At 45.1% G+C, this 19,066-nt stretch overlaps 1 protein-coding gene across 2 annotated transcripts in view; it reads right to left on the reverse strand.

Annotated features, from left to right (window-relative positions):
* aldh1l1 (aldehyde dehydrogenase 1 family, member L1) overlaps window positions 1-19,066 on the reverse strand; it is a 154,468-nt gene that overhangs the window by 70,517 nt on the left and 64,885 nt on the right. The window lies entirely within an intron of this gene.

Genomic DNA, 19,066 nt, shown 5'->3' on the forward strand with positions numbered 1-19,066 from the left:
TACACGATGAAGGTAGTTCATTGGCTGTAAAGCATTTTGGGATGGCCTGAGTCTTTCTTTCTTTAACCAAACTCTACCTACTAGCGTGAGCCTACTGTCCAGGTTCTCTCCTAAACCTGATGCGTGTATGTGTCCCGGATCGCAGGGGCTGTGCTTTGTTTCAAGGCAAACTGGAACACCTTGGCCTAGAAATTCCGTGGGCTGCACCACCCGTTAGCGCCCAAAGAGGGCACTTAGTGTGTTTAACGCCACTGGCCACGCCTCCCGCTAAATTTATTGGGACGCTAATGGCGGCGCTAGCCGTTAGCGCTGTGCCACTACCTATGACGTCATCGGTGTGCTCAGCGCCCCGCTACCGCCCCAATCGCGAAATTTGGTAGCGCCCCCTGCTTTAATGCCGGTTGCAATTTGCGACCAGTTCAGGGGGGCCTACCTGTGGCAGTAGAGGCGCGGATGTGCGGGGCGGCCATTTTTTTTGTTGGCCACTTGCCAGCACCTCTTCGCACAGCCGTCCCCGGCCTCCTGAGCCCCCCCCCACCCCCACGTGTGGCGCTGCGGCACGTTGCGCTGCGATTTTCAGTTGCAGCGCCCCAAGAGGGATGCGAGGCGCCTCGAGTAGCGCTGCGCTTCCGTCTGGGGCGCTGAAACTGAATTTCCGCCGGGCGTTCACGACTCCTTCCGGGACGGTACTTCCGGCGCCCTGGTGAAACAGGGCGCCAGTGAATTTCTAGGACCTTATGTTTAAAGTCAATGTGCTCTGCCCAGTGCAACCGAGGCGACATTACTTAATGCACCTCATCGACATGAGACAGGGCCACAGAACAAGGCACGTGCTACTGGTAATAACAACAGAAAATGCTGGAAAAACTCAGCAGGTCAGGCAACATCCGTGGAGAGAAATTTGAGTTGATGTTTCGGGTCGAAACCCTTCTTCAAAACTGGAAAACAGATCGAAGGCAGGGCTGCGATCGAACAAAAGAAGTAAAAGAGACAATAAAAGGTATTCGAAACCAGACGAGATGGTAATAGGCCAGTGAAGACAAAAGACAGCTGAGATTAGGTGTGAAGTGTACTGGCAGGATAAGAGATAGCTGCCAGGTGGGAGAGAGAAACAAAAGGAAAGGTGGGGGGGGGGAAAAGACCCGAAACAAAGGGGTGGAAAAAATTATAAGTAAAAAAGTAACAGGGGCCGAGGTTATGATCTGAAATTGTTGAACTCGATATTGAGTCCGGAAGGCTGTAAAGTGCCTAATCGGAAGATGAGGTGCTGTTCCTCGAGTTTACATTGAGCTTCCATGGAACAATACAAGAGGCCAAGGACGGTGAGGTCCGAGTGGGAATGGAGCGGTGAATTAAAATGACAGGCAACCGGAAGCTCAGGGTCACCCTGTGATTACACTGAGTGTACAGCACAGAAACAGGCCATTCGGCCCCACTGTTCCGTGCCGGTGTTTCTGCTCCACACCAGCCTCCTCCCACCCTCTTCATCTCACCCCATCAACCTAACCCTCTATTCCTTTCTCCCTCATGTGTTTATCCAGCTTCCCCTTAAATGTATCTCTGCTCTTCGCCTCAACCACTCCCTGTGGTAGCGAGTTCCACATTCTCACCACTCTCTGGGTAAAGAAGTTTCTCCTGAATTCCCTATTGGATTTATTAGTGACTCTCTTATATCGATGGCCCCTAGTTCTGGTCTCCCCCACAAGTGGAAACATCTTCTTCACGTCTACCCTCTCGAACCCCTTCATAATCTTAAAGACCTCGATCACGTCTCCCCTCAGCCTTCCCTTTTCTAGAGAAAAGAGCCCCAGCCTGTTCAATCTTTACTGATAGTTATAATCTGTCGGTGCTGGTATTGATAGTTATTGGCCTAGAAATTCGGTGGCGCCCCGTTTGGGGTGCCAGTCTTGCCAGGGCGCCGGAAGTACTGCCCTGGAAGGAGTCGCGAGCGCCAGCCGGATATTCAGTTTGAGTGTCCCAAACGAAAGCGCAGCGCTACTCGAGGCGCCCCGCATCCGTCTTGGGGCGCTGCAACTGAAGTTCGCAGCGCAACGTGCCGCAGCGTACTGCAGGCCTGCCTCCCCTTCTTAAAGGGGAGGGGCCTGCTGCAGCGCGATCTGAGATCGCGAGTGCCGGCAAAAGAGCCTGGCACCGAGGAGAAGTGCCGGGCTCTTGGGAGACAGCCGGCACAACGCGGGGGGGGGGGTCTCAGGAGGCCGGGGACGGCTGCGCGAAGAGGCGCTGGCAGGCGGCCAGCAAAAAAACTGGCCACCCCGCACCTCCGTGCCTCTACCGCCGCAGGTAGGCCCCCCTGAACCGGTCGCAAATTGCGACTGGCGTTACAGCGGGGGGCGCTACCAAATTTCGCGATCGGGGCGGTAGCGGGGCGCTGCGCACACCGATGACGTCATCGGTGGTGGCGCAGCGCTACCGGCTAACGCCGCCATTAGCGCCCTGCTAAGTTTTGCGGGAGGAGTGGCCAGTGGCGCTAAACCCACTAAGTGCCCTCTTTGGGCGCTAACTGGTGGCGCAGCCCAGCGAATTTCTAGGCCATAATCTCTCAGTGCTGGGATCAGTCTAGTGTTGATAGTTATAATCTCAGTGATGGTATTGACAGTTATAATCTCCCAGTGCTGGGATTGATAGCTATAATCTCTTAGTGCTGGTATTGATAGTTATAATCTCCCAGTGCTGGGATTAATAGTTATAATCTCTCAGTGCTGGTATTGATAGTTATAATCTCCCAGTGCTGGTATTGATAGTTATAATCTCTCAGTGCTGGTATTGATAGTTATAATCTCCCAGTGCTGGGATTAATAGTTATAATCTCTCAGTGCTGGGATTGATAGTTATAATCTCTCAGTGCTGGGATTAATAGTTATTGGGCTAGATTTTCAGTATAGGCAGTTTTGGGGCGCTAACCTTAGCGCCCGCCCCAAGTTAGCGCCCGCCCCAAAGTAGCGCCCCGTTGCCGGGAATTCAGTGGCTTCGCCCTAAGAGGTTGGTGGAGCGCTAAAAGAGGCGTTCCACTACTCTCTTTAGGCGCTAAGCCGGCGGTCCAGAGGGATAGCGCCCAGGCGGGGCGCAGCACGGGTGCGGTCATTTTTGCACTGACAGCAGACCCCGTGGTGCCGACCAGCTCTTAAAGGGGGAAGGGACGAATTGGTCTGCTGCCACGCCCTGCACACTGCAGCCTTGCAAAGAGGCCTCAACACTACTGCTCAGCCCCAGGGAGTCATGGCAACGCCAGAGAAGGCCCGTCAGCGTGCCCTGCGCTTCTCAGAGGGTGATCTGGACATAATGGTCACAGCTCTGGAGGTGAGGCGCAAGATCTTGTTTCCAGACAGTGGGAGGAATCCAACCCACCACGACTACACCAAAGCCTGGAAGCAGATCGCCCAGAGGGTGACGTTCACCGGCGAGGCCCCCAGGACCCACACACAATGCCGTAAGAAATACAACGATCTGACCAGGATTGTGAGGGTGAGTAGCCTTTCCAGTCTCCTCCTCATTCTTGCATGTACACCTGACATGATGGGCAAAGGGACCTGAAAGTCCTTTTGGCCAGCCCTCAGCCAGCAGCATTGGGACAGTCATGAGCATCAAATGGCCATTCGGCACTCTACACTTTGGCCAAGCTATTCCACCATGGGAGGCAGTGGACAGTACATCAGGGCTTCACTCTGTCCAAGCTATTCCACCATGGGAGGCAGTGCACACTACATCAGGGCTTCACTCTGTCCAAGCTATTCCACCATGGGAGGCAGTGCACACTACATCAGGGCTTCACTCTGTCCAAGCTATTCCACCATGGGAGGCAGTGCACACTACATCAGGGCTTCACTCTGTCCAAGCTATTCCACCATGGGAGGCAGTGCACACTACATCAGGGCTTCACTGCGCACTTACAGCCCGTCCTTTCTCTTGCAGGCTAAAGTAGCGTTTAATCGCCAGGCCCGTGCCAGGGGTGGCTGCGCCAAGCTGCAGAAGCTCACTCGGCTGGAGGAGCGCGTGTGTGTGCTCATGGGAGCCCGTGTGATTGTCCCCACAGCGTGCAGTGTATCCGACCCTCCACTGCCCGGCAATGGTAAGGACCTCGCCTTTTGGCCCTCTCGCGTCGCACTGGCCCATCCGAGCTACCTCCTTTGCCACTGTCCCACCAATGCGCTGAATCCCACCAGTCCTAACTCCCTCGCTGACGCCGTCTCCTCACTCTGAAGCTACTCTTGTGCATTCCTGCTTTCAGCTGGTGATGACCAGGACCCTGAGGCTGCCAGTGACAGCACCTCCAACCAGGAGGAGGAGGAGGAGCAAGCCGGACCTTCGGGGGAACAGTCACGTCCCGCAGGAGAGGAGGAAATGCTCGACACCTCCTCACTGGACGAGTGCCTGGAGGAACTGTCGCAGGGCAATGCAGCTTCTGGGACCAGTGGCGTCCAGCCACCCAGCAGCCGTGCGCATGGCCCGCGGCCTTCCCCCCAAAGGGGGGAAGGATCAGAGGGGAGTGCTGCTGCTCGGCACACTCGCCGTCACCAACGCGGCAAGGGTCCCCTAGTTCGGCCCCCTCCTCCCCAGCGGGAGAGTCGCGACTCCAGTCCGGACACCTTCACTTCGGAGGAGGTGCGGAAGCTCGATCAGATGGCCGACGACTCGGACCGGCGCCACACGGAGCTCATGAGCGTGGTGGGGCGCATGCCTGAGGCCATCGAGTCGCTGGCGACCAGTGTGCGCGAGTTCGGGGCAGCAACTGCCGCGACTGGCCGCATGCTAACTGATGCCGTCAAGACCCTGGCGGATGTGATGCGCGCGCACACCAGGACCACAGGGCCACTCACTGCTGCCACACGCGCTGTCTCAGGCAGGCATCGCCAGGGCAGGCGCCGCGCTGGACCATCCCAGCAAGCCGGCCGTCGGCTGATTGCTGCGGATCCTGCAGTGCGGGCCCGGCCGAGTGCCACCGCGCCACAGCACCAGCCAGCGCATCCCAGACGCCAGCTGGCCCACATTGCGCCATCCGTCGCCGCCATTCCCCCTCTGGGGCGTCAAGGGCAAGCGGCTGCAGCTGATGGTGGCCAGGCTCAGGTGCGCCACTCAGGAGACGGCCCCTCGAGGCCCAAACGCCGTGTAGGCCGCCCCCCAGCGGCATCTGGCGGAAGGGCATCTGAGCCTCAGGCGCCTTCCCCCAGCCTCGCAGCAGCCACTGGGCAGAGCTTGCGAAGGAGCAGCAGGCAGGGCAGGGGAGGCAAAATGCTGGCCAAGGTCTCGCCCTCGCGGGCCACTCAGTAGAGGGTGTGGCCAGCTTTCCTTTAATATGGCGGTGGCCATCTTTATTTTGCCCATGGTTGTGCTTTTGGAGGGCTTTTTTTTTGCGTTAGGCCGACGTTGAGGCCCGGTTTCAATAAAGGTGGAGTGGCTCCTCCCCAGTTTGTGGGAGTGAGTCGTTTGTTGGGCTTTTTGTGGGGCCCGTTTATTGTTTTTGGGGATTCATGTGGGAAGGGCTTTTCATTTTTGTTTAATAAAAAATTATCTTTATTCATGCAGTCTCCATGGTTGTTCTTCTTAGTGTTTGTTGGCTTCGCCGGCTGAGGGCTTGCGGAGCGGCTGCATTCATCTTCCCTCATGGCCCCTGGCCATTCCCTGACAGGGGGCTTAGAAGTACCGTGTAATAAGGTGGCGTCGTGCGGCCCTTGGCCCTGGTCGCTCCCTCCTGGGAACGTACTCCTGCTCCTCCTCCTCCTCCTCCTCCTCCTCCTCATGCTCCTCCTGCTCCTCCTCCTGAGGTGCTGGTCCAACGTCAGGTGGCAGTGCCTGAGTCCTGCGGATAGCCAGGTTGTGTAGCATGCAGCAAACCACCACAAATTGGGAGACCCGGTCCGGCGAATACTGGAGAGCTCCTCCGGAGCGATCAAGGCAGCGGAACCGCTGCTTGAGGACCCCAATAGTTAGCTCGATGATGTTGCGGGTGGTTTGATGGCTCTCGTTGTAGGCCTCTTCAGCAGCGGTCCTGGGCGCGCGGAGCGGGGTCATGAGCCAGGTGCACAAAGGATAGCCTTTGTCCCCGAGTAGCCATCCTCTTGGGGGAGGCTGTGCCTGGAACATGTCATGCACAGTACTCTGCCGCAGGATAAAGGCATCGTGGCTGCTGCCTGGGAAGCTGGCATTGACTGCCATGATGCGCTGCTTGTGGTCACAGACCAGCTGCACATTCAGAGAATGGTAGCCCTTCCTGTAGCGATACTGCTCGCCATGCTCCAGAGGGGCCCGCAAAGCCACATGCATACAGTCAATGGCGCCCTGCACCAAGGGGAATTCCCCGAGTCTGGAAAATCCCAATGCGCGCTGATGCTGGCTCTCCAGGGCCATGGGGAAGGAGATGAATTGGCTTCTCCTTCTGAACAGTGCTTCGGTCACCTGGCGGATGCAGCGATGCGCGCCGTACTGGGAGATGTTTGCTATGTCCCCAGCAGCGTATTGGAAGGAGCCGGTGGCATAGAAGTTCAATGCCACCGTCACCTTCACTTCCACCGACAGAGACGTCCTGCACCTAAGCTTTGGCCGCAGATCTCGGCGAAGCAGGTGGCAGATCTCTGCAATCACCCCCTTTCGGAATCGGAGCCTTTTAACACATCGCGCGGCACTCATGTTTAGGTAGGAGCGCTGCTGGCGGTATAGCCTGACTGGGTAAGGCCTACGTGGCCGACGCCTGTAGCCCCCTCTGCCTCTAGCCAGGGCTGCCCCTCTCACAATGCGTCTGCGAGCCCTATGGACATGGAGCTGCAGCTCCGCATTGGCACCCCATGCAACCCCCATCAAATCCTGGCAAACAGTCTAATTTCCAAATGGCCACTTGCAGCGCTATTGCCTGAGTCCAAAAATACCTGGCTCTTGCTGCTTGAAACCAGTTAGCTATCCTCCTTGTTGTGTCTCCAGAAATGCGTTGCACAAGACTGTTTTCAGAAAAAAGGATGGCCTTTATACTGGAGAGGACGTTCCCTTTAATTAGCGCCCCCCGGGGCCCGCGCTGGTTGTGTTGCGTTCCTTTTTCCAAACGCTCCGGCCGCCCGCCGCACAATGGGGCGGTCCGACTGAAGTTTGCAATCGGGGCGGCCAAAGGGCGTTGCACGAGGATGTGACGTCATTTTCTGCGCGCGCATCCGGGCGGGCGCTAAACTTTGCGCCGGCGCTAACGGGCAACTTAATTTGGGGCGGGGCGCAAACTGCGCTGCGCCCGGGCGCTACACGCATAGCGCCCGGAAATCACTTCTCTTAAGGCGCTAACTGCTGGCGCAAGCAACTGAAAATCTAGCCCATTATCTCTCAGTGCTGGGATTGATAGTTATAATCTCTCAGTGCTGGGATTGATAGTTATAACCTCTCAGTGCTGGGATTAATAGTTATAATCTCCCAGTGCTGGTATTGATAGTTATAATCTCTCAGTGCTGGGATTGATAGTTATAATCTCTCAGTGCTGGTATTGATAGTTATAATCTCTCAGTGCTGGTATTGATAGTTATAATCTCTCAGTGCTGGGATTGATAGTTATAATCTCTCAGTGCTGGGATTCATAGTTATAATCTCTCAGTGCTGGGATTGATAGTTATAATCTCTCAGTGCTGGGATTGATAGTTATAATCTCTCAGTGCTGGGATTGATAGTTATAATCTCTCAGTGCTGGGATTAATAGTTATAATCTCTCAGTGCTGGTATTGATAGTTATAATCTCCCAGTGCTGGGATTAATAGTTATAATCTCTCAGTGCTGGTATTGATAGTTATAATCTCCCAGTGCTGGTATTGATAGTTATAATCTCCCAGTGCTGGGATTAATAGCTATAATCTCTCAGTGCTGGGATTGATAGTTATAATCTCTCAGTGCTGGGATTAATAGTTATAATCTCTCAGTGCTGGGATTGATAGTTATAATCTCTCAGTGCTGGGATTAATAGTTATAACCTCTCAGTGCTGGGATTGATAGTTATAATCTCTCAGTGCTGGGATTGATAGTTATAATCTCTCAGTGCTGGGATTGATAGTTATAATCTCTCAGTGCTGGTATTGATAGTTATAATCTCCCAGTGCTGGGATTAATAGTTATAATCTCCCAGTGTTGGTAATGACAGTTATAATCTCCCAGTGCTGGGATTAATAGTTATAATCTCCCAGTGTTGGTATTGATAGTTATAATCTCTCAGTGCTGGGATTGATAGTTATATTCTCCCAGTGCTGGTATTGATAGTTATAATCTCCCAGTGCTGGGATTGATAGTTATAATCTCTCAGTGCTGGGATTGATAGTTATAATCTCTCAGTGCTGGGATTAATAGTTATAATCTCTCAGTGCTGGTATTGATAGTTATAATCTCCCAGTGCTGGGATTGATAGTTATAATCTCCCAGTGCTGGGATTGATAGTTATAATCTCTCAGTGCTGGGATTGATAGTTATAATCTCTCAGTGCTGGGATTGATAGTTATAATCTCTCAGTGCTGGGATTAATAGTTATAATCTCTCAGTGCTGGTATTGATAGTTATAATCTCCCAGTGCTGGGATTAATAGTTATAATCTCTCAGTGCTGGTATTGATAGTTATAATCTCCCAGTGCTGGGATTGATAGTTATAATCTCTCAGTGCTGGGATTGATAGTTATAATCTCCCAGTGCTGGTATTGATAGTTATAATCTCTCAGTGCTGGTATTGATAATTATAATCTCCCAGTGCTGGTATTGATAGTTATAATCTCCCAGTGCTGGGATTAATAGTTATAATCTCCCAGTGCTGGGATTGATAGTTATAATCTCCCAGTGCTGGTATTGATAGTTATAATCTCCAAGTGCTGGGATTGATAGTTATAATCTCCCAGTGCTGGGATTAATAGTTATAATCTCCCAGTGCTGGTATTGATAGTTATAATCTCCCAGTGCTGGGATTGATAGTTATAATCTCCCAGTGCTGGGATTAATAGTTATAATCTCTCAGTGCTGGTATTGATAGTTATAATCTCTCAGTGTTGGTATTGATAGTTATAATCTCTCAGTGCTGGGATTAATAGTTATAATCTCTCAGTGCTGGGATTGATAGTTATAATCTCCCAGTGCTGGTATTGATAGTTATAATCTCCCAGTGCTGGTATTGATAGTTATAATCTCTCAGTGCTGGGATTGATAGTTATAATCTCTCAGTGCTGGGATTGATAGTTATAATCTCCCAGTGCTGGTATTGATAGTTATAATCTCCCAGTGCTGGTATTGATAGTTATAATCTCTCAGTGCTGGGATTGATAGTTATAATCTCTCAGTGCTGGGGTTGATAGTTATAATCTCTCAGTTCTGGTATTGATAGTTATAATCTCTCAGTGCTGGGATTGATAGTTATAATCTCTCAGTGCTGGTATTGATAGTTATAATCCCTTAGTGCTGGGATTGATAGTTATAATCTCCCAGTGCTGGGATTGATAGTTATAATCTCCCAGTGCTGGGATTAATAGTTATAATCTCTCAGTGCTGGTATTGACAGTTATAATCTCCCAGTGCTGGGATTGATAGTTATAATCTCCCAGTGCTGGTATTGACAGTTATAATCTCCCAGTGCTGGGATTGATAGTTATAATCTCCCAGTGTTGGTATGATAGTTATAATCTCCCAGTGCTGGGATTGATAGTTATAATCTCCCAGTGCTGGGATTGATAGTTATAATCTCTCAGTGCTGGTATTGATAGTTATAATCTCCCAGTGCTGGTATTGATAGTTATAATCTCCCAGTGCTGGTATTGATAGTTATAATCTCTCAGTGCTGGGATTGATAGTTATAATCTCTCAGTGCTGGTATTGATAGTTATAATCTCTCAGTGCTGGGATTGATAGTTATAATCTCAACGTGCTGGTATTGATAGTTATAATCTCTAAGTGCTGGGATTGATAGTTATAATCTCTCAGTGCTGGTATTGAAAGTTATAATCTCTCAGTGCTGGGATTGATAGTTATAATCTCCCAGTGCTGGTATTGATAGTTATAATCTCCCAGTGCTGGTATTGATAGTTATAATCTCTCAGTGTTGGGATTAATAGTTATAATCTCTCAGTGGTGGGATTGATAGTTATAATCTCCCAGTGCTGGTATTGATAGTTATAATCTCCCAGTGCTGGGATTAATAGTTATAATCTCTCAGTGCTGGTATTGATAGTTATAATCTCCCAGTGCTGGGATTGATAGTTATAATCTCCCAGTGCTGGTATTGATAGTTATAATCTCTCAGTGCTGGTATTGATAGTTATAATCTCCCAGTGCTGGTATTGATAGTTATAATCTCTCAGTGCTGGGATTGATAGTTATAATCTCTCAGTGCTGGGATTGATAGTTATAATCTCCCAGTGCTGGGATTAATAGTTATAATCTCTCAGTGCTGGTATTGATAGTTATAATCTCCCAGTGCTGGGATTGATAGTTATAATCTCCCAGTGCTGGGATTAATAGTTATAATCTCTCAGTGCTGGGATTGATAGTTATAATCTCTCAGTGCTGGTATTGATAGTTATAATCTGCCAGTGCTGGGATTAATAGTTATAATCTCCCAGTGTTGGTAATGACAGTTATAATCTCCCAGTGCTGGGATTAATAGTTATAATCTCCCAGTGTTGGTATTGATAGTTATAATCTCTCAGTGCTGGGATTGATAGTTATATTCTCCCAGTGCTGGTATTGATAGTTATAATCTCCCAGTGCTGGGATTGATAGTTATAATCTCTCAGTGCTGGGATTGATAGTTATAATCTCTCAGTGCTGGGATTAATAGTTATAATCTCTCAGTGCTGGTATTGATAGTTATAATCTCCCAGTGCTGGGATTAATAGTTATAATCTCTCAGTGCTGGTATTGATAGTTATAATCTCCCAGTGCTGGGATTGATAGTTATAATCTCTCAGTGCTGGGATTGATAGTTATAATCTCCCAGTGCTGGTATTGATAGTTATAATCTCTCAGTGCTGGTATTGATAATTATAATCTCCCAGTGCTGGTATTGATAGTTATAATCTCCCAGTGCTGGGATTAATAGTTATAATCTCCCAGTGCTGGGATTGATAGTTATAATCTCCCAGTGCTGGTATTGATAGTTATAATCTCCAAGTGCTGGGATTGATAGTTATAATCTCCCAGTGCTGGGATTAATAGTTATAATCTCCCAGTGCTGGTATTGATAGTTATAATCTCCCAGTGCTGGGATTGATAGTTATAATCTCCCAGTGCTGGGATTAATAGTTATAATCTCTCAGTGCTGGTATTGATAGTTATAATCTCTCAGTGTTGGTATTGATAGTTATAATCTCTCAGTGCTGGGATTAATAGTTATAATCTCTCAGTGCTGGGATTGATAGTTTTAATCTCCCAGTGCTGGTATTGATAGTTATAATCTCCCAGTGCTGGTATTGATAGTTATAATCTCTCAGTGCTGGGATTGATAGTTATAATCTCTCAGTGCTGGTATTGATAGTTATAATCTCTCAGTGCTGGGATTGATAGTTATAATCTCAACGTGCTGGTATTGATAGTTATAATCTCTAAGTGCTGGGATTGATAGTTATAATCTCTCAGTGCTGGTATTGAAAGTTATAATCTCTCAGTGCTGGGATTGATAGTTATAATCTCCCAGTGCTGGTATTGATAGTTATAATCTCCCAGTGCTGGTATTGATAGTTATAATCTCTCAGTGTTGGGATTAATAGTTATAATCTCCCAGTGCTGGTATTGATAGTTATAATCTCTCAGTGCTGGTATTGGTAGTTATAATCTCTCAGTGCTGGGATTGATAGTTATAATCTCCCAGTGCTGGTATTGATAGTTATAATCTCCCAGTGCTGGTATTGATAGTTATAAACTCTCAGTGCTGGTATTGGTAGTTATAATCTCTCAGTGCTGGTATTGATAGTTATAATCTCTCAGTGCTGGCATTGATAGTTATAATCTCCCAGTGCTGGTATTGATAGTTATAATCTCTCAGTGCTGGTATTGATAGTTATAATCTCTCAGTGCTGGTATTGATAGTTATAATCTCCCAGTGCTGGGATTGATCGTTATAATCTCTCAGTGCTGGGATTCATAGTTATAATCTCCCAGTGCTGGGATTGATAGTTATAATCTCTCAGTGCTGGGATTAATAGTTATTATCTCTCAGTGCTGGTATTGATAGTTATAATCTCCCAGTGCTGGTATTGATAGTTATAATCTCTCAGTGCTGGTATTGATAGTTATAATCTCCCAGTGCTGGAATTGATAGTTATAATCTCTCAGTGCTGGGATTGATAGTTAAAATCTCCCAGTGCTGGGATTGATAGTTATAATCTCTCAGTGCTGGGATTGATAGTTATAATCTCTCAGTGCTGGGATTAATAGTTATAATCTCCCAGTGCTGGGATTGATAGTTATAATCTCTCAGTGCTGGTATTGATAGTTATAATCTCTCAGTGCTGGTATTGATAGTTATAATCTCTCAGTGCTGGTATTGATATTTATAATCTCCCAGTGCTGGTATTGATAGTTATAATCTCTCAGTGCTGGTATTGATAGTTATAATCTCCCAGTGCTGGGATTAATAGTTATAATCTCTCAGTGCTGGGGTTGATAGTTATAATCTCCCAGTGCTGGTATTGATAGTTATAATCTCCCAGTGCTGGTATTGATAGTTATAATCTCTCAGTGCTGGGATTGGTAGTTATAATCTCCCAGTGCTGGTATTGATAGTTATAATCTCCCAGTGCTGGTATTGGTAGTTATAATCTCCCAGTGCTGGGATTGATAGTTATAATCTCCCAGTGCTGGTATTGATAGTTATAATCTCCCAGTGCTGGTATTGATAGTTATAATCTCTCAGTGCTGGTATTGGTAGTTATAACCTCTCAGTGCTGGGATTGATAGTTATAATCTCCCAGTGCTGGTATTGATAGTTATAATCTCTCTGTGCTGGTATTGATAGTTACAATCTCTCAGTGCTGGTATTGATAGTTATAATCTCTCAGTGCTGGTATTGATAGTTATAATCTCTCAGTGCTGGGATTGATAGTTATAATCTCTCAGTGCTGGGATTGATAGTTATAATCTCCCAGTGCTGGGATTGATAGTTATAATCTCTCAGTGCTGGGATTGATAGTTATAATCTCTCAGTGCTGGGATTGATAGTTATAATCTCCCAGTGCTGGGATTGATAGTTATAATCTCTCAGTGCTGGTATTGATAGTTATAATCTCTCAGTGCTGGTATTGATAGTTATAATCTCTCAGTGCTGGTATTGCTAGTTATAATCTCTCAGTGCTGGTATTGATAGTTATAATCTCCCAGTGCTGGTATTGATAGTTATAATCTCTCAGTGCTGGGATTGATAGTTATAATCTCCCAGTGCTGGTATTGATAGTTATAATCTCTCAGTGCTGGTATTGATAGTTATAATCTCCCAGTGCTGGTATTGATAGTTATAATCTCTCAGTGCTGGTATTGAGAGTTATAATCTTCAAGTGCTGGTATTGATAGTTGTAATCTCCCAGTGCTGGTATTGATAGTTATAATCTCCCGGTGCTGGTATTGATAGTTATAATCTCCCAGTGCTGGGATTGATAGTTATTATCTCCCAGTGCTGGTACTGATAGTTATAATCTCTCAGTGCTGGTATTGATAGTTATAATCTCCCAGTGCTGGTATTGATAGTTATAATCTCCCAGTGCTGGTATTGATCGTTATAATCTCCCAGTGCTGGTATTGATAGTTATAATCTCCCAGTGCTGGTATTGATAGTTATAATCTCCCAGTGCTGGTATTGATAGTTATAATCTCTCAGTGCTGGGATTGATAGTTATAATCTCCCAGTGCTGGGATTGATAGTTATAATCTCTCAGTGCTGGTATTGATAGTTATAATCTCTCAGTGCTGGTATTGATAGTTATAATCTCTCAGTGCTGGTATTGATAGTTATAATCTCTCAGTGCTGGTATTGATAGTTATAATCTCTCAGTGCTGGTATTGATAGTTATAATCTCCCAGTGCTGGGATTGATAGTTATAATCTCCCAGTGCTGGTATTGATAGTTATAATCTCTCAGTGCTGGTATTGATAGTTATAATCTCCCAGTGCTGGTATTGACAGTTATAATCTCTCTGGGCTGGGATTGATAGTTATAATCTCCCAGTGCTGGGATTGATAGTTATAATCTCTCAGTGCTGGTATTGATAGTTATAATCTCCCAGTGCTGCTATTGATAGTTATAATCTCCCACTGCTGGTATTGACAGTTATAATCTCTCAGTGCTGGTATTGATAGTTATAATCTCTCAGTGCTGGTATTGATAGTTATAATCTCTCAGTGCTGGTATTGATAGTTATAATCTCCCAGTGCTGGTATTGATAGTTATAATCTCTCAGTGCTGGTATTGATAGTTATAATCTCTCAGTGCTGGGATTGATAGTTATAATCTCTCAGCGCTGGTATTGATAGTTATAATCTCCCAGTGCTGGTATTGATAGTTATAATCTCTCAGTGCTGGGATTAATAGTTATAATCTCTCAGTGCTGGGATTGATAGTTATAATCTCCCAGTGCTGGTATTGATCATTATAATCTCTCAGTGCTGGTATTGACAGTTATAATCTCTCAGTGCTGGGATTGATAGTTATAATCTCTCAGTGCTGGTATTGATGGTTATAATCTCTCAGTGCTGGGATTGATAGTTATAATCTCCCAGTGCTGGTATTGATAGTTATAATCTCTCAGGGCTGGTATTGATAGTTATAATCTCTCAGTGCTGGGATTGATAGTTATAATCTCCCAGTGCTGGTATTGATAGTTATAATCTCTCAGTGCTGGGATTGATAGTTATAATCTCCCAGTGCTGGTATTGATAGTTATAATCTCTCAGTGCTGGGATTGATAGTTATAATCTTCCAGTGCTGGTATTGACAGTTATAATCTCTCAGTGCTGGTATTGATAGTTATAATCTCCCAGTGCTGGTATTGATAGTTTTAATCTCTCAGTGCTGCTATTGATAGTTATAATCTCCCAGTGCTGGTATTGATAGTTATAATCTCCCAGTGCTGGTATTGATAGTTATAATCTCCCACTGCTGCGATTGATAGTTCTAATCTCTCAGTGCTGGGATTGATAGTTATAATCTCCCCGTGCTGGGATTGATAGTTATAATCTCTCAGTGCTGGGATTGATAGTTATCATCTCCCCGTGCTGGGATTGATAGTTATAATCTCTCAGTGCTGGGATTGATAGTTATAATCTCTCAGTGCTGGGATTGATAGTTATAATCTCTCAGTGCTGGGATTGATAGTTATAATCTCTCAGTGCTGGTATTGATAGTTATAATCTCTCTGTGCTGGGATTAATAGTTATAATCTCTCAGTGCTGGGATTGATAGTTATAATCTCCCAGTGCTGGGATTGATGGTTATAATCTCCCAGTGCTGTTGTTGATAGTTATAATCTCTCAGTGCTGGGATTGATAGTTATAATCTCCCAGTGTTGGTATTGGTAGTTATAATCTCTCAGTGCTGGTATTGATAGTTATAATCTCTCAGTGCTGGTATTGATAGTTATAATCTCTCAGTGCTGGTATTGGTAGTTATAATCTCCCAGTGCTGGGATTGATAGTTATAATCTCCCAGTGCTGGTATTGATAGTTATAATCTCCCAGTGCTGGTATTGATAGTTATAATCTCTCAGTGCTGGTATTGGTAGTTATAATCTCTCAGTGCTGGGATTGATAGTTATAATCTCCCAGTGCTGGTATTGATAGTTATAATCTCCCAGTGCTGGTATTGATAGTTATAATCTCTCAGTGCTGGTATTGATAGTTATAATCTCTCAGTGCTGGTATTGATAGTTATAATCTCTCAGTGCTGGTATTGATAGTTATAATCTCTCAGTGCTGGTGTTGATAGTTATAATCTCCCAGTGCTGGAATTGATAGTTATAATCTCTCAGTGCTGGGATTGATAGTTAAAATCTCCCAGTGCTGGGATTGATAGTTATAATCTCTCAGTGCTGGGATTGATAGTTATAATCTCTCAGTGCTGGGATTAATAGTTATAATCTCCCAGTGCTGGGATTGATAGTTATAATCTCTCAGTGCTGGTATTGATAGATATAATCTCTCAGTGCTGGTATTGATAGTTATAATCTCTCAGTGCTGGTATTGATATTTATAATCTCCCAGTGCTGGTATTGATAGTTATAATCTCTCAGTGCTGGTATTGATAGTTATAATCTCCCAGTGCTGGGATTAATAGTTATAATCTCTCAGTGCTGGGGTTGATAGTTATAATCTCCCAGTGCTGGTATTGATAGTTATAATCTCCCAGTGCTGGTATTGATAGTTATAATCTCTCAGTGCTGGGATTGGTAGTTATAATCTCCCAGTGCTGGTATTGATAGTTATAATCTCCCAGTGCTGGTATTGGTAGTTATAATCTCCCAGTGCTGGGATTGATAGTTATAATCTCCCAGTGCTGGTATTGATAGTTATAATCTCCCAGTGCTGGTATTGATAGTTATAATCTCTCAGTGCTGGTATTGGTAGTTATAACCTCTCAGTGCTGGGATTGATAGTTATAATCTCCCAGTGCTGGTATTGATAGTTATAATCTCTCTGTGCTGGTATTGATAGTTACAATCTCTCAGTGCTGGTATTGATAGTTATAATCTCTCAGTGCTGGTATTGATAGTTATAATCTCTCAGTGCTGGGATTGATAGTTATAATCTCTCAGTGCTGGGATTGATAGTTATAATCTCCCAGTGCTGGGATTGATAGTTATAATCTCTCAGTGCTGGGATTGATAGTTATAATCTCTCAGTGCTGGGATTGATAGTTATAATCTCCCAGTGCTGGGATTGATAGTTATAATCTCTCAGTGCTGGTATTGATAGTTATAATCTCTCAGTGCTGGTATTGATAGTTATAATCTCTCAGTGCTGGTATTGCTAGTTATAATCTCTCAGTGCTGGTATTGATAGTTATAATCTCCCAGTGCTGGTATTGATAGTTATAATCTCTCAGTGCTGGGATTGATAGTTATAATCTCCCAGTGCTGGTATTGATAGTTATAATCTCTCAGTGCTGGTATTGATAGTTATAATCTCCCAGTGCTGGTATTGATAGTTATAATCTCTCAGTGCTGGTATTGAGAGTTATAATCTTCAAGTGCTGGTATTGATAGTTGTAATCTCCCAGTGCTGGTATTGATAGTTATAATCTCCCGGTGCTGGTATTGATAGTTATAATCTCCCAGTGCTGGGATTGATAGTTATAATCTCCCAGTGCTGGTACTGATAGTTATAATCTCTCAGTGCTGGTATTGATAGTTATAATCTCCCAGTGCTGGTATTGATAGTTATAATCGCCCAGTGCTGGTATTGATCGTTATAATCTCCCAGTGCTGGTATTGATAGTTATAATCTCCCAGTGCTGGTATTGATAGTTATAATCTCCCAGTGCTGGTATTGATAGTTATAATCTCTCAGTGCTGGGATTGATAGTTATAATCTCCCAGTGCTGGGATTGATAGTTATAATCTCTCAGTGCTGGTATTGATAGTTATAATCTCTCAGTGCTGGTATTGATAGTTATAATCTCTCAGTGCTGGTATTGATAGTTATAATCTCTCAGTGCTGGTATTGATAGTTATAATCTCTCAGTGCTGGTATTGATAGTTATAATCTCCCAGTGCTGGGATTGATAGTTATAATCTCCCAGTGCTGGTATTGATAGTTATAATCTCTCAGTGCTGGTATTGATAGTTATAATCTCCCAGTGCTGGTATTGACAGTTATAATCTCTCTGTGCTGGGATTGATAGTTATAATCTCCCAGTGCTGGGATTGATAGTTATAATCTCTCAGTGCTGGTATTGATAGTTATAATCTCCCAGTGCTGCTATTGATAGTTATAATCTCCCACTGCTGGTATTGACAGTTATAATCTCTCAGTGCTGGTATTGATAGTTATAATCTCTCAGTGCTGGTATTGATAGTTATAATCTCTCAGTGCTGGTATTGATAGTTATAATCTCCCAGTGCTGGTATTGATAGTTATAATCTCTCAGTGCTGGTATTGATAGTTATAATCTCTCAGTGCTAGGATTGATAGTTATAATCTCTCAGCGCTGGTATTGATAGTTATAATCTCCCAGTGCTGGTATTGATAGTTATAATCTCTCAGTGCTGGGATTAATAGTTATAATCTCTCAGTGCTGGGATTGATAGTTATAATCTCCCAGTGCTGGTATTGATAGTTATAATCTCTCAGTGCTGGTATTGACAGTTATAATCTCTCAGTGCTGGGATTGATAGTTATAATCTCTCAGTGCTGGTATTGATGGTTATAATCTCTCAGTGCTGGGATTGATAGTTATAATCTCCCAGTGCTGGTATTGATAGTTATAATCTCTCAGGGCTGGTATTGATAGTTATTATCTCTCAGTGCTGGGATTGATAGTTATAATCTCCCAGTGCTGGTATTGATAGTTATAATCTCTCAGTGCTGGGATTGATAGTTATAATCTCCCAGTGCTGGTATTGATAGTTATAATCTCTCAGTGCTGGGATTGATAGTTATAATCTTCCAGTGCTGGTATTGACAGTTATAATCTCTCAGTGCTGGTATTGATAGTTATAATCTCCCAGTGCTGGTATTGATAGTTTTAATCTCTCAGTGCTGCTATTGATAGTTATAATCTCCCAGTGCTGGTATTGATAGTTATAATCTCCCAGTGCTGGTATTGATAGTTATAATCTCCCACTGCTGCGATTGATAGTTCTAATCTCTCAGTGCTGGGATTGATAGTTATAATCTCCCCGTGCTGGGATTGATAGTTATAATCTCTCAGTGCTGGGATTGATAGTTATCATCTCCCCGTGCTGGGATTGATAGTTATAATCTCTCAGTGCTGGGATTGATAGTTATAATCTCTCAGTGCTGGGATTGATAGTTATAATCTCTCAGTGCTGGGAATGATAGTTATAATCTCTCAGTGCTGGTATTGATAGTTATAATCTCTCTGTGCTGGGATTAATAGTTATAATCTCTCAGT

This window comes from Somniosus microcephalus, chromosome 11 (genome assembly GCF_052327205.1).
Source record: "Somniosus microcephalus isolate GS21.2 chromosome 11, FLI_Smic_1.0, whole genome shotgun sequence".
Classification (NCBI taxonomy): Eukaryota; Metazoa; Chordata; class Chondrichthyes; order Squaliformes; family Somniosidae; genus Somniosus; species Somniosus microcephalus.